Source organism: Leopardus geoffroyi, chromosome B3 (assembly GCF_018350155.1).
Source record: "Leopardus geoffroyi isolate Oge1 chromosome B3, O.geoffroyi_Oge1_pat1.0, whole genome shotgun sequence".
Classification (NCBI taxonomy): Eukaryota; Metazoa; Chordata; class Mammalia; order Carnivora; family Felidae; genus Leopardus; species Leopardus geoffroyi.
In genome coordinates, this window is record NC_059337.1 from 96126294 (window position 1) to 96138524 (window position 12231).

Consider the following 12231-nt stretch of genomic DNA (forward strand, 5'->3'; position numbering starts at 1 on the left):
ACTCTTCAGAGTTCTACACCAAAGTGTGAAGGAAGAACAGCTTCCAAATTTCTCTGACCTCCTACTGTGCCCCCACCAGGCATTTATGGTCCCAGGGCTTTACCCCCCACGCTCAATTCCCCTCTGCCCACCAGCAGTTGCCTCCTAGCTACCCTCAGGTTTAGAGGTATGCACACCTTTGCAATAGTCAGAGTGCCCAGCAACAGTCCTTGGGGAGGAAATTCCAGGTTTCTAGACATCCTGCGTGGATCAACAAAGGGTACCAGGGGTTCAGGTGGGAATAGCATCTCCTGACACTTAAGATTGTTTATACTATAGAGAGGGACATGGTTAGAGTCAGAGATGAAGCAAAGCTAGATCCAGACCTTCTAAAACACTGGCCCCAGAGCCACTGGCCACCTATCTTCCCTGGGCCTAAAGGAAGCCCAGACTGTAATATACCTGAATATCTTAGACTTAACTATATTGTCAAATCACCTTCAATCTAGTGATTATATTTGTTCTTCCAAATTATGACTACAGTTAAGAGGAAAAAATTTTTATCTTTCATTCTGAATAATTAAAATTGTTAGCTAAATATGTGCATTAACATAGACAATACATCTAATTTCAAAGCTGTGTCGAATATAATAAGCAAGTATCCAGGAAGGAAACAAAAAATGACATAAGTTATAATAGGACATTTTTAGTTTACCAAGTATGTGGTAGTTAACTCTTAATGAAAATTGTAATATACTTTTCAAACAACCTAAGTTTGCAAAGCTATATGATCTAGAAATTGATGACCTATTTCTAAACAGGTACCTAATATACCACTATTTATTAACCATGTAATTTTACTTATATATGAGAATGAATTATATTTTTATGTAATCCCATTGTATAAGTACATTTTCTGATTTAATTTTACATTGATAAAGAATTATTTTGGGGCACCTGGCTGGCTTTGTCAGTAGAGCATACAACTCTTGATTTTAGGGTTGTGTATAGAGATTACTTAAAAAATAAATTATTAAAGGTTATTTTCTTTTCCATGTTTCTAGTTTCAAGAGATAGTAGAGAAGTTCTCTCAAAAATGTCTTTTCCTTATGTACTTTATTTCTTTTTTTTTTTTTTTAAATTAAGCTGGGTGCTGAGGATCCCTTCAATTTTTTTTTTATCTTTTCAACGTTTTTATTTATTTTTGGGACAGAGAGAGACAGAGCATGAACGGGGGAGGGGCAGAGAGAGAGGGAGACACAGAATCAGAAGCAGGCTCCAGGCTCTGAGCCATCAGCCCAGAGCCTGACGCGGGGCTCGAACTCACGGACCGCGAGATCGTGACCTGGCTGAAGTCGGACGCTTAACCGACTGCGCCACCCAGGCTCCCCAGTACTTTATTTCTTTATCTGGATTAGCTCTTCAAGTATTAGTTTAAGATTTTCTTGTACAGCTGCTTGAAAAATGAGGAAAATAAATTTTGTTCAAAAAGTATCTTAGAATAACAGTTTATTCCAATGATACATGAAACCTATTATCATGTTGAGCATATTAAATTCAATTGAAAAATAAGTATAGCACAAAAATGTTTCATATGTCAAATGTGTAAACCACAATATGGAATTAATTACAAATAGGCTTTATGAAAGAAGATTTTCAGATCCATTAGAAAAGTACATTCAGCATTTTACAGATAGCAGAGTAGAATCTTTCTTGAGAGCAACTCTATATCTACAGAATATTGCCAGACTTTCAGAATAAGTGTGTGTGTGTGTGTGTGTGTGTGTGTGTGTGTGTGTATGCATGTGTGTGTCTTTAACCACTATTCCACTAACACTTGGCATAGGCCAGTCATCTGCCTCCTAATGTATATCTCTAAACCACACATCTCCATGCCCATTTTCCCAAGAAACAAAATCAATTATCTCAGTATATAAATTTCTCTGGAAATTTCTTAGGATTTGTGAGGTAAATCATGGAGTTCTGGAGACACAGATAGAGAAAGACTCCCAGACTCCTATTCTCTTAAATCTGTTTCACACAGAGATGTTCTACATTTATTTGTTAAATATTTTGGAGTGTTCCTATGATTTCATTTGAAAAAAGTGTTCTATGTCTTAAAAATATTTTGCAACACCTGGATAAACATCATTAACTTGGATTTCAGCAGTTATTATGTAATTTTAAATCAATATTATCATATGATTATATGCATCATTATTTAAATACAGTTAAAACATATATAACCAGTGTTTCTTCTCTTTGGTAATTTAAAGTAGAAACATCTACCTGGAAAAAATAAATAGAAATTCATACAAATCTTATCTCTAAAAGAAGAAAATAAAGACCTACTTTTTTATAATTAAAAAAAACACATATCTTTCAGAAGACAAATGGCTAAGAAGATATTAGAAGATGCATAAATTAAACAAAATTGATAAACCTAATAAATACTGATTGAGTGCTAACCTGAAATTTTCAGAAGAAACTAACAATGCATGAATCATTATTTATACCCCCTTCTTTATTTTTTTATTTATTTATTTATTTATTTATTTTTTTATAATATATGAAATTTATTGTCCAAATTGGTTTCCATAAAACACCCAGTGCTCATCCCAAAAGGTGCCCTCCTCAATACCCATCACCCACCCTCTCCTCCCTCCCACCCCCCATCAACCCTCAGTTTGTTCTCAGTTTTTAACAGTCTCTTATGCTTTGGCTCTCTCCCACTCTAACCTCTTTTTTTTTTTTTTTTTTCCTTTTTTCCTCCCCCTCCCCCACGGGTTCCTGTTACGTTTCTCAGGGTCCACATAAGAGTGAAACCATATGGTATCTGTCTTTCTCTGTATGGCTTATTTCACTTAGCATCACACTCTCCAGTTCCATCCATGTTGCTACAAAAGGCCATATTTCATTTTTTCTCATTGCCACGTAGTATTCCATTGTGTATATAAACCACAATTTCTTTATCCATTCATCAGTTGATGGACATTTAGGCTCTTTCCATAATTTGGCTATTGTTGAGAGTGCTGCTATGAACATTGGGGTACAAGTGCCCCTATGCATCAGTACTCCTGTATCCCTTGGATAAATTCCCAGCAGTGCTATTGCTGGGTCATAGGGTAGGTCTATTTTTAATTTTCTGAGGAACCTCCACACTGTTTTCCAGAGCGGCTGCACCAATTTGCATTCCCACCAACAGTGCAAGAGGGTTCCCGTTTCTCCACATCCTCGCCAGCATCTATAGTCTCCTGATTTGTTCATTTTGGCCACTCTGACTGGCGTGAGGTGATACCTGAGTGTGGTTTTGATTTGTACTTCCCTGATAAGGAGCGACGCTGAACATCTTTTCATGTGCCTGTTGGCCATCCGGATGTCTTCTTTAGAGAAGTGTCTATTCATGTTTTCTGCCCATTTCTTCACTGGGTTATTTGTTTTTCGGGTGTGGAGTTTGGTGAGCTCTTTATAGATTCTGGATACTAGCCCTTTGTCCGATATGTCATTTGCAAATATCTTTTCCCATTCCGTTGGTTGCCTTTTAGTTTTGTTGGTTGTTTCCTTTGCTGTGCAGAAGCTTTTTATCTTCATAAGGTCCCAGTAATTCACTTTTGCTTTTAATTCCCTTGCCTTTGGGGATGTGTCGAGTAAGAGATTGCTACGGCTGAGGTCAGAGAGGTCTTTTCCTGCTTTCTCCTCTAAGGTTTTGATGGTTTCCTGTCTCACATTCAGGTCCTTTATCCATTTTGAGTTTATTTTTGTGAATGGTGTGAGAAAGTGGTCTAGTTTCAACCTTCTGCATGTTGCTGTCCAGTTCTCCCAGCACCATTTGTTAAAGAGGCTGTCTTTTTTCCATTGGATGTTCTTTCCTGCTTTGTCAAAGATGAGTTGACCATACGTTTGTGGGTCTAGTTCTGGGGTTTCTATTCTATTCCATTGGTCTATGTGTCTGTTTTTGTGCCAATACCATGCTGTCTTGATGATGACAGCTTTGTAGTAGAGGCTAAAGTCTGGGATTGTGATGCCTCCTGCTTTGGTCTTCTTCTTCAAAATTCCTTTGGCTATTCGGGGCCTTTTGTGGTTCCATATGAATTTTAGGATTGCTTGTTCTAGTTTCGAGAAGAATGCTGGTGCAATTTTGATTGGGATTGCATTGAATGTGTAGATAGCTTTGGGTAGTATTGACATTTTGACAATATTTATTTTTCCAATCCATGAGCAGGGAATGTCTTTCCATTTCTTTAAATCTTCTTCAATTTCCTTCGTAAGCTTTCTATAGTTTTCAGCATACAGATCCTTTACATCTTTGGTTAGATTTATTCCTAGGTATTTTATGCTTCTTGGTGCAATTGTGAATGGGATCAGTTTCTTTATTTGTCTTTCTGTTGCTTCATTGTTAGTGTATAAGAATGCAACTGATTTCTGTACATTGATTTTGTATCCTGCAGCTTTGCTGAATTCATGTATCAATTCTAGCAGACTTTTGGTGGAGTCTATCGGATTTTCCATGTATAATATCATGTCATCTGCAAAGAGCGAAAGCTTGACTTCATCTTTGCCAATTTTGATGCCTTTGATTTCCTTTTGTTGTCTGATTGCTGATGCTAGAACTTCCAGCACTATGTTAAACAACAGCGGTGAGAGTGGGCATCCCTGTCGTGTTCCTGATCTCAGGGAAAAAGCTCTCAGTTTCTCCCCGTTGAGGATGATGTTAGCTGTGGGCTTTTCATAAATGGCTTATGATCTTTAAGTATGTTCCTTCTATCCCGACTTTCTCAAGGGTTTTTATTAAGAAAGGGTGCTGGATTTTGTCAAAGGCCTTTTCTGCATCGATTGACAGGATCATATGGTTCTTCTCTTTTTTTTTGTTAATGTGATGTATCACGTTGATTGATTTGCGAATGTTGAACCAGCCCTGCATCCCAGGAATGAATCCCACTTGATCGTGGTGAATAATTCTTTTTATATGCCGTTGAATTCGATTTGCTAGTATCTTATTGAGAATTTTTGCATCCGTATTCATCAGGGATATTGGCCGGTAGTTCTCTTTTTTTACTGGGTCTCTATCTGGTTTAGGAATCAAAGTAATACTGGCTTCATAGAATGAGTCTGGAAGTTTTCCTTCCCTTTCTATTTCTTGGAATAGCTTGAGAAGGATAGGTATTATCTCTGCTTTAAACGTCTGGTAGAACTCCCCTGGGAAGCCATCTGGTCCTGGACTCTTATTTGTTGGGAGATTTTTAATAACCGATTCAATTTCTTCGCTGGTTATGGGTCTGTTCAAGCTTTCTATTTCCTCCTGGTTGAGTTTTGGAAGAGTGTGGGTGTTCAGGAATTTGTCCATTTCTTCCAGGTTGTCCAATTTGTTGGCATATAATTTTTCATAGTATTCCCTGATAATTGTTTGTATCTCTGAGGGATTGGTTGTAATGATTCCATTTTCATTCATGATTTTATCTATTTGGGTCATCTCCCTTTTCTTTTTGAGAAGCCTGGCTAGAGGTTTGTCAATTTTGTTTATTTTTTCAAAAAACCAACTCTTGGTTTCGTTGATCTGCTCTACAGTTTTTTTAGACTCTATATTGTTTATTTCTGCTCTGATCTTTATTATTTCTCTTCTTCTGCTGGGTTTAGGCTGCCTTTGCTGTTCTGCTTCCATTTCCTTTAGGTGTGATGTTAGATTTTGTATTTGGGATTTTTCTTGTTTCTTGAGATAGGCCTGGATTGCAATGTATTTTCCTCTCAGGACTGCCTTCGCTGCGTCCCAAAGCGTTTGGATTGTTGTATTTTCATTTTCGTTTGTTTCCATATATTTTTTGATTTCTTCTCTAATTGCCTGGTTGACCCACTCATTCGTTAGTAGGGTGCTCTTTAACCTCCATGCTTTTGGAGGTTTTCCAGACTTTTTTCTGTGGTTGATTTCAAGCTTCATAGCATTGTGGTCTGAAAGTATGCATGGTATAATTTCAATTCTGGTAAACTTATGGAGGGCTGTTTTGTGACCCAGTATATGATCTATCTTGGAGAATGTTCCATGTGCACTCGAGAAGAAAGTATATTCTGTTGCTTTGGGATGCAGAGTTCTAAATATATCTGTCAAGTCCATCTGATCCAATGTCTCATTCAGGGCCCTTGTTTCTTTATTGACCGTGTGTCTAGATGATCTATCCATTTCTGTAAGTGGGGTGTTAAAGTCCCCTGCAATTACCACATTCTTATCAATAAGGTTGCTTATGTTTATGAATAGTTGTTTTATATATTTGGGGGCTCCGGTATTCGGCGCATAGACATTTATAATTGTTAGCTCTTCCTGATGGATAGACCCTGTAACTATTATATAATGTCCTTCTTCATCTCTTGTTACAGCCTTTAATTTAAAGTCTAGTTTGTCTGATATAAGTATGGCTACTCCAGCTTTCTTTTGGCTTCCAGTAGCATGATAAATAGTTCTCCATCCCCTCACTCTCAATCTAAAGGTGTCCTCAGGTCTAAAATGAGTCTCTTGTAGACAGCAAATAGATGGGTCTTGTTTTTTTTATCCATTCTGATACCCTATGTCTTTTGGTTGGCGCATTTAATCCATTTACATTCAGTGTTATTATAGAAAGATACGGGTTTAGAGTCATTGTGATCTGTATGTTTCATGCTTGTAGTGATGTCTCTGGTATTTTGTCTCACAGGGTCCCCCTTAGGATCTCTTGTAGGGCTGGTTTAGTGGTGACAAATTCCTTCAGTTTTTGTTTGTTTGGGAAGACCTTTATCTCTCCTTCTATTCTAAATGACAGACTTGCTGGATAAAGGATTCTCAGCTGCATATTTTTTCTGTCTAGCACACTGAAAATCTCGTGCCAATTCTTTCTGGCCTGCCAACTTTCAAAAGAGAGATCAGTCACGAGTCTTATAGGTCTCCCTTTATATGTGAGGGCACGTTTACCCCTTGCTGCTTTCAGAATTTTCTCTTTATCCTTGTATTTTGCCAGTTTCACTATGATATGTCGTGCAGAAGATCGATTCAGGTTCCGTCTGAAGGGAGTTCTCTGTGCCTCTTGGATTTCAATGGCTTTTTCCTTCCCCAGTTCAGGGAAGTTCTCAGCTATTATTTCTTCAAGTACCCCTTCAGCACCTTTCCCTCTCTCTTCCTCCTCTGGGATACCAATTATGCGTATATTATTTCTTTTTAGTGTATCACTTAGTTCTCTAATTTTCCCCTCATACTCCTGGATTTTTTTATCTCTCTTTCTCTCAGCTTCCTCTTTTTCCATAACTTTATCTTCTAGTTCACCTATTCTCTCCTCTGCCTCTTCAATCCGAGCTGTGGTGGTCTCTATTTTGTTTTGCATTTCATTTAAAGCGTTTTTCAGCTCCTCGTGACTGTTCCTTAGTCCCTTGATCTCTGTAGCAAGGGATTCTCTGCTGTCCTGTATACTGTTTTCAAGCCCGGCGATTAATTTTATGACTATTATTCTAAATTCACTTTCTGTTATATTATTTAAATCCTTTTTGATCAGCTCATTAGCTGTTGTTATTTCCTGGAGATTCTTCTGAGGGGAATTTTTCCGCTTGGTTATTTTGGATAGTCCCTGGCGTGGTGAGGACCTGCAGGGCACTTCCCCTGTGCTGTGGTGTGTAACTGGAGTTGGTGGGCGGGGCCGCACTCCGACCTGATGTCTGCCCCCGGCCCACTGCTGGGGCCACAGTCCGACTGGTGTGTGCCTTCTCTTCTCCTCTCCTAGGGGCGGGATTCACTGTGGGGTGGCGTGGCCCGTTTGGGCTACTTGCACACTGCCAGGCTTGTGATGCTGGGGATCTGGCGTATTAGCTGGGGTGGGTAGGCAAGGTGCACAGGGGCAGGAGGGGCAGGCTTAGGTCGCTTCTCCTTAGGTGATCCACTTCAGGAGGGGCCCTGTGGCAGCGGGAGGGAGTCAGATCCGCTGCCGGAGGTTTGGCTCCGCAGAAGCACAGTGTTGGGTGTTTGCGCGGAGCGAGGAAGTTCCCTGGCAGGAACTGGTTCTCTTTGGGATTTTGGCTGGGGGATGGGCGGGGGAGATGGCGCTGGCGAGCGCCTTTGTTCCCCACCAAACTGAGCTCTGTCGTCCGGGGGCTCAGTAGCTCTCCCTCCCTTTGTCCTCCAGCCTTCCCGCTTTCTGAGCAGAGCTGTTAACTTATGACCTCCCAGACGCTAAGTCGCGCTTGCTGTCAGAACACAGTCCGTCAGGCCCCTCCGCTTTTGCAGGCCAGACTCCGGGGCTCTGCTTGGCCGGCGAGCCGCCCCTCCGCCCCGGCTCCCTCCCGCCAGTCCGTGGAGCGCGCACCGCCTCGCCGCCCTTCCTACCCTCTTCCGTGGCCTCTCGTCTGGGCTTGGCTCCGGAGACTCCGTTCTGCTAATCCTCTGGCGGTTTTCTGGGTTATTTAGGCAGGTGTAGGTGGAATCTAATTGATCAGCAGGACGCGCGGTGAGCCCAGCGTCCTCCTACGCCGCCATCTTCCTGGAATCCCCCCTATACCCCCTTCTTTAAATGAGATGAGAGATCTCTCCTATGTTTAGAGTGTTGTATCTGTGAGTCTTTCTATGAAATGAACTGTAGAATTTTTAATACACAATTAGCAAATTGGCAAATATTTTGGATCAATTAAACAATCATATTGAACTAGTTGGTGCTGGTTCATAATTGGAACTCAAAAAGGAGCCAGCTTTGTATTCAGAAAGAAGTGTACATGAGTAAGAGTGAAGACTTTTCATAAAATGGTTTAAATGGCTTAATGCAATTTAGGATCATATTCTGACTTTTATTATGTGTCTGTTAGAGAAGAAACCATTAGCATACATTAGGTTAGTAATTATTATGATCTCTTCTAATATTAATGATTGATAAGCCTAATAAATACTGATTTAAGGCTAACCTGAAATTCTCAGAGGAAACTAACAATGCATGAATCATTATTTGTACCCCCTTCTTTTTTTTTTTTTTTTTTTTTTTTTTAATTTTTTTTTTTCAACGTTTATTTATTTTCGGGACAGAGAGAGACAGAGCATGAACGGGGGAGGGGCAGAGAGAGAGGGAGACACAGAATCGGAAACAGGCTCCAGGCTCTGAGCCATCAGCCCAGAGCCCGACGCGGGGCTCGAACTCACGGACCGCGAGATCGTGACCTGGCTGAAGTCGGACGCTTAACCGACTGCGCCACCCAGGCGCCCCTGTACCCCCTTCTAATATTAATGATTAATTCTATACACAACTTTTACAAGCAATGGTAGAATTCTGCTTTAGGAAAATCCATATGGTACTTAAAAATCATATGGTACTTAAAGTTTCATATTTTTCATCTTATCTTGCTTGAAAAATTAATTCATAGTACCTACCCTATCAGGATTGTCAGCAAGATTGACAATACACTGAAGAACAGAAAACAAAGAAGAGTAAAAAAATAGCAGATTGTCAAGTTCAAGGAAACTGATATAGGGATCAATCTTTTTCTTTCTTTCTTTCTTTCTTTCTTTCTTTCTTTCTTTCTTTCTTTCTTTTTTTCTTTCTTAGGGATCTCTCTTAACATTAGCTTTATTGATGGTCTGTTAAGTGATGCCAATGGAAACTAAATGTTCAAGTAATTAATGATTAATGATATAAAACAGGGAAAAACATAACTTGAAAGTAAAAAAGAAAGAAAGAAAGAAGAAAAAGAAAGAAAGAATTACCCAAGAATCAATTGTTCATCATATGGAATATACTTCTACATTGTTTAAAATAAAATATAGATAGGCAACGGTATAAAGTAAGAAAAGGTGGAGATAAGCTATAGAGGAGATGGTACTATAGATTGGTTATCTAACTATTGAGTATATACTCAGGTAATACTTTCCTGTTATTTCTAGAAAAAACAATTCCTTCTTAGTAATATGATATTCTTTGTAAACAATAAGAAATACTATTCCAAATGGAAAATACTTGTTATCAAATAAGGAAGTATTTATATACATTTCCACTATATTCTATTTTATTTTTTTTTAATTTAAATTTATTTATTTATTTATTTATTTATTTATTTATTTATTTATTTATTTATAAAGAGAGAGCACATGGGGTAGGGACAGAGGGAGAGAGAGAGAGACTTCCTAACAGGCTCCATGCTGACACAGTGCAGAGCCTGACCCGTGGCTCGAGCTCATGAATCATGAGATCAGGAGCTGAGCTGAAATCAAGAGTTGGATGTTTAACCAATTGAGGCACCAAGGACCTCTATATTCCATTTTCTTAAAATACCATGTAAGATATGTGCTAAAAATGTGGAAATATGTAACTCACTACCATTTCCTTCTATAATTATCTTTTAAAAACTTTCATATCTGCATTTGTGGGAAATCAGATTTTTTACAATGGAAGAAAACACAGACTTACCATAAATTCCACATGTAGAAACAAGCCTGTCACTACTTAATTATTGAATAATTTACAGTTTTAATAAGCATTAAGTTTTTGCCTATTTATTGTGAAAGCATAGCATAACTGTTAGTGTGAGGCTTATTTAAAATAACATGTTCAGGGTGCCTGGATGACTCAGTCAGAAGAGCATGCAACTCTTCATCTCAGGGTCTTGGGTTCAAGTCCCACACTGGGTATAGAGATTACTTAAAAATAAATTTTAAAAAATGTTCATTTTACTGTCTACCTTTTTATATTGATGGATATACTTAATCATATAATATACTCATAAGCAGGTCAAAAATAAGAATATATTGTCCTTTATAATGTCTAAGATTATTGTTCAGTAATTTAAAAACATATTTTGCTCTGATACACATGTTTTCTGAAGTTCTCAGGGTGACAAATAGTATGCCTAAGAACTAAACAAAATAAAACAAAACTTTAGTATCCTAAAAGTAGGGTGGTCAGGACACCTGAAGGAGATGGAAGAGATGAGGAAGGTAGATTTTGGAGTTTTGAGGAAAAAGCAGGGAAACATTGTGGCTAGAGAACACTATGAATGGAGCAGAGTTGGCAAAAGAGAGATGCCTCAAGAGAGAGAGCCAGACAGGTAATAGGATAATAAGTACATTTAGGAGAATTTTCTATACCATTGAAAAAATTTTACTTCTCCCAATGCAATGGAAACTTACTGGAGTGTTTTAAGCAGGGACAAGGTCTGATGTAAGTTTGGAAAAGAATGTCTGTAGCTGTTGTTTTGAGAAGAGACTATGTGCTGAGGAAAGGGAGAGGCAGAAATACCACATAGGATGCTACTGGGATAAGTAGAAGATGCGTCTGAACGGTAAAGGTGGAAGTTGTGTCATCTGATTCTGACAATAGTATGACGATAGAATTTGTTGAAAGTTTGGATATATATGTGAAAGAAAAATCACAGGAGTAATGGCTGACTCCAAGGTATTTTACCTAAATAATTGGAAAGGTGGAGTTTCCTTTTACCAAGATATTGACAACTAGGGAAGAAGGCATAACTTTGGAGGGAAGACCATGATTTCTTTTGTGCACATATTAAGTATGAGATTTATATTAGACTTAAAAAAGGAGATGTTGACACAGAAGTTTGATACATGGGCATTCATATTGGAGGAGAGGTCCTGCGTATATACATTATATGACCAATACATGCCTATTTATTTTTGTTTTGTACTATTCATTTAACATTATTTATCCTTTTCATTCCTTCCTTCATTCCCTTTTTTTCCTTCTGGACCATTTCTTCCTTCCTGCAGAATTCACTCAAGTGGGTTTTTGTTTGTCTGTTTGTTAGCTTTTAGTGGAAGTTTTCTGGCAAAAAAAAATCTTTGCTTTTATTTAGTTAGTCAAAAATGTATTAATTCACCTATAGTTTTAACGATTATTTCACTGATAATGCACTTTTTAGATTGGCAATTATTTTCTTTCTGTATTATAAAGTGCCATTCCATTATCTTTTGGCTGTCATATTTCTATTAAGAAATTTCTGGGGCGCCTGGGTGGCGCAGTCGGTTAGGCGTCCGACTTCAGCCAGGTCACGATCTCACGGTCTGTGAGTTCGAGCCCCGCGTCGGGCTCTGGGCTGATGGCTCGGAGCCTGGAGCCTGTTTTCGATTCTGTGTCTCCCTCTCTCTCTGCCCCTCCCCCGTTCATGCTCTGTCTCTCTCTGTCTCTCTCTGTCCCAAAAATGAATAAACATTGAAAAAAAAAATTAAGAAATTTCTATGAGGTGTTTTATATTTGAACTTATTGTTTCTTTGATGATAATACAGGCATTCTTCATTCTTTGTGCTTCACT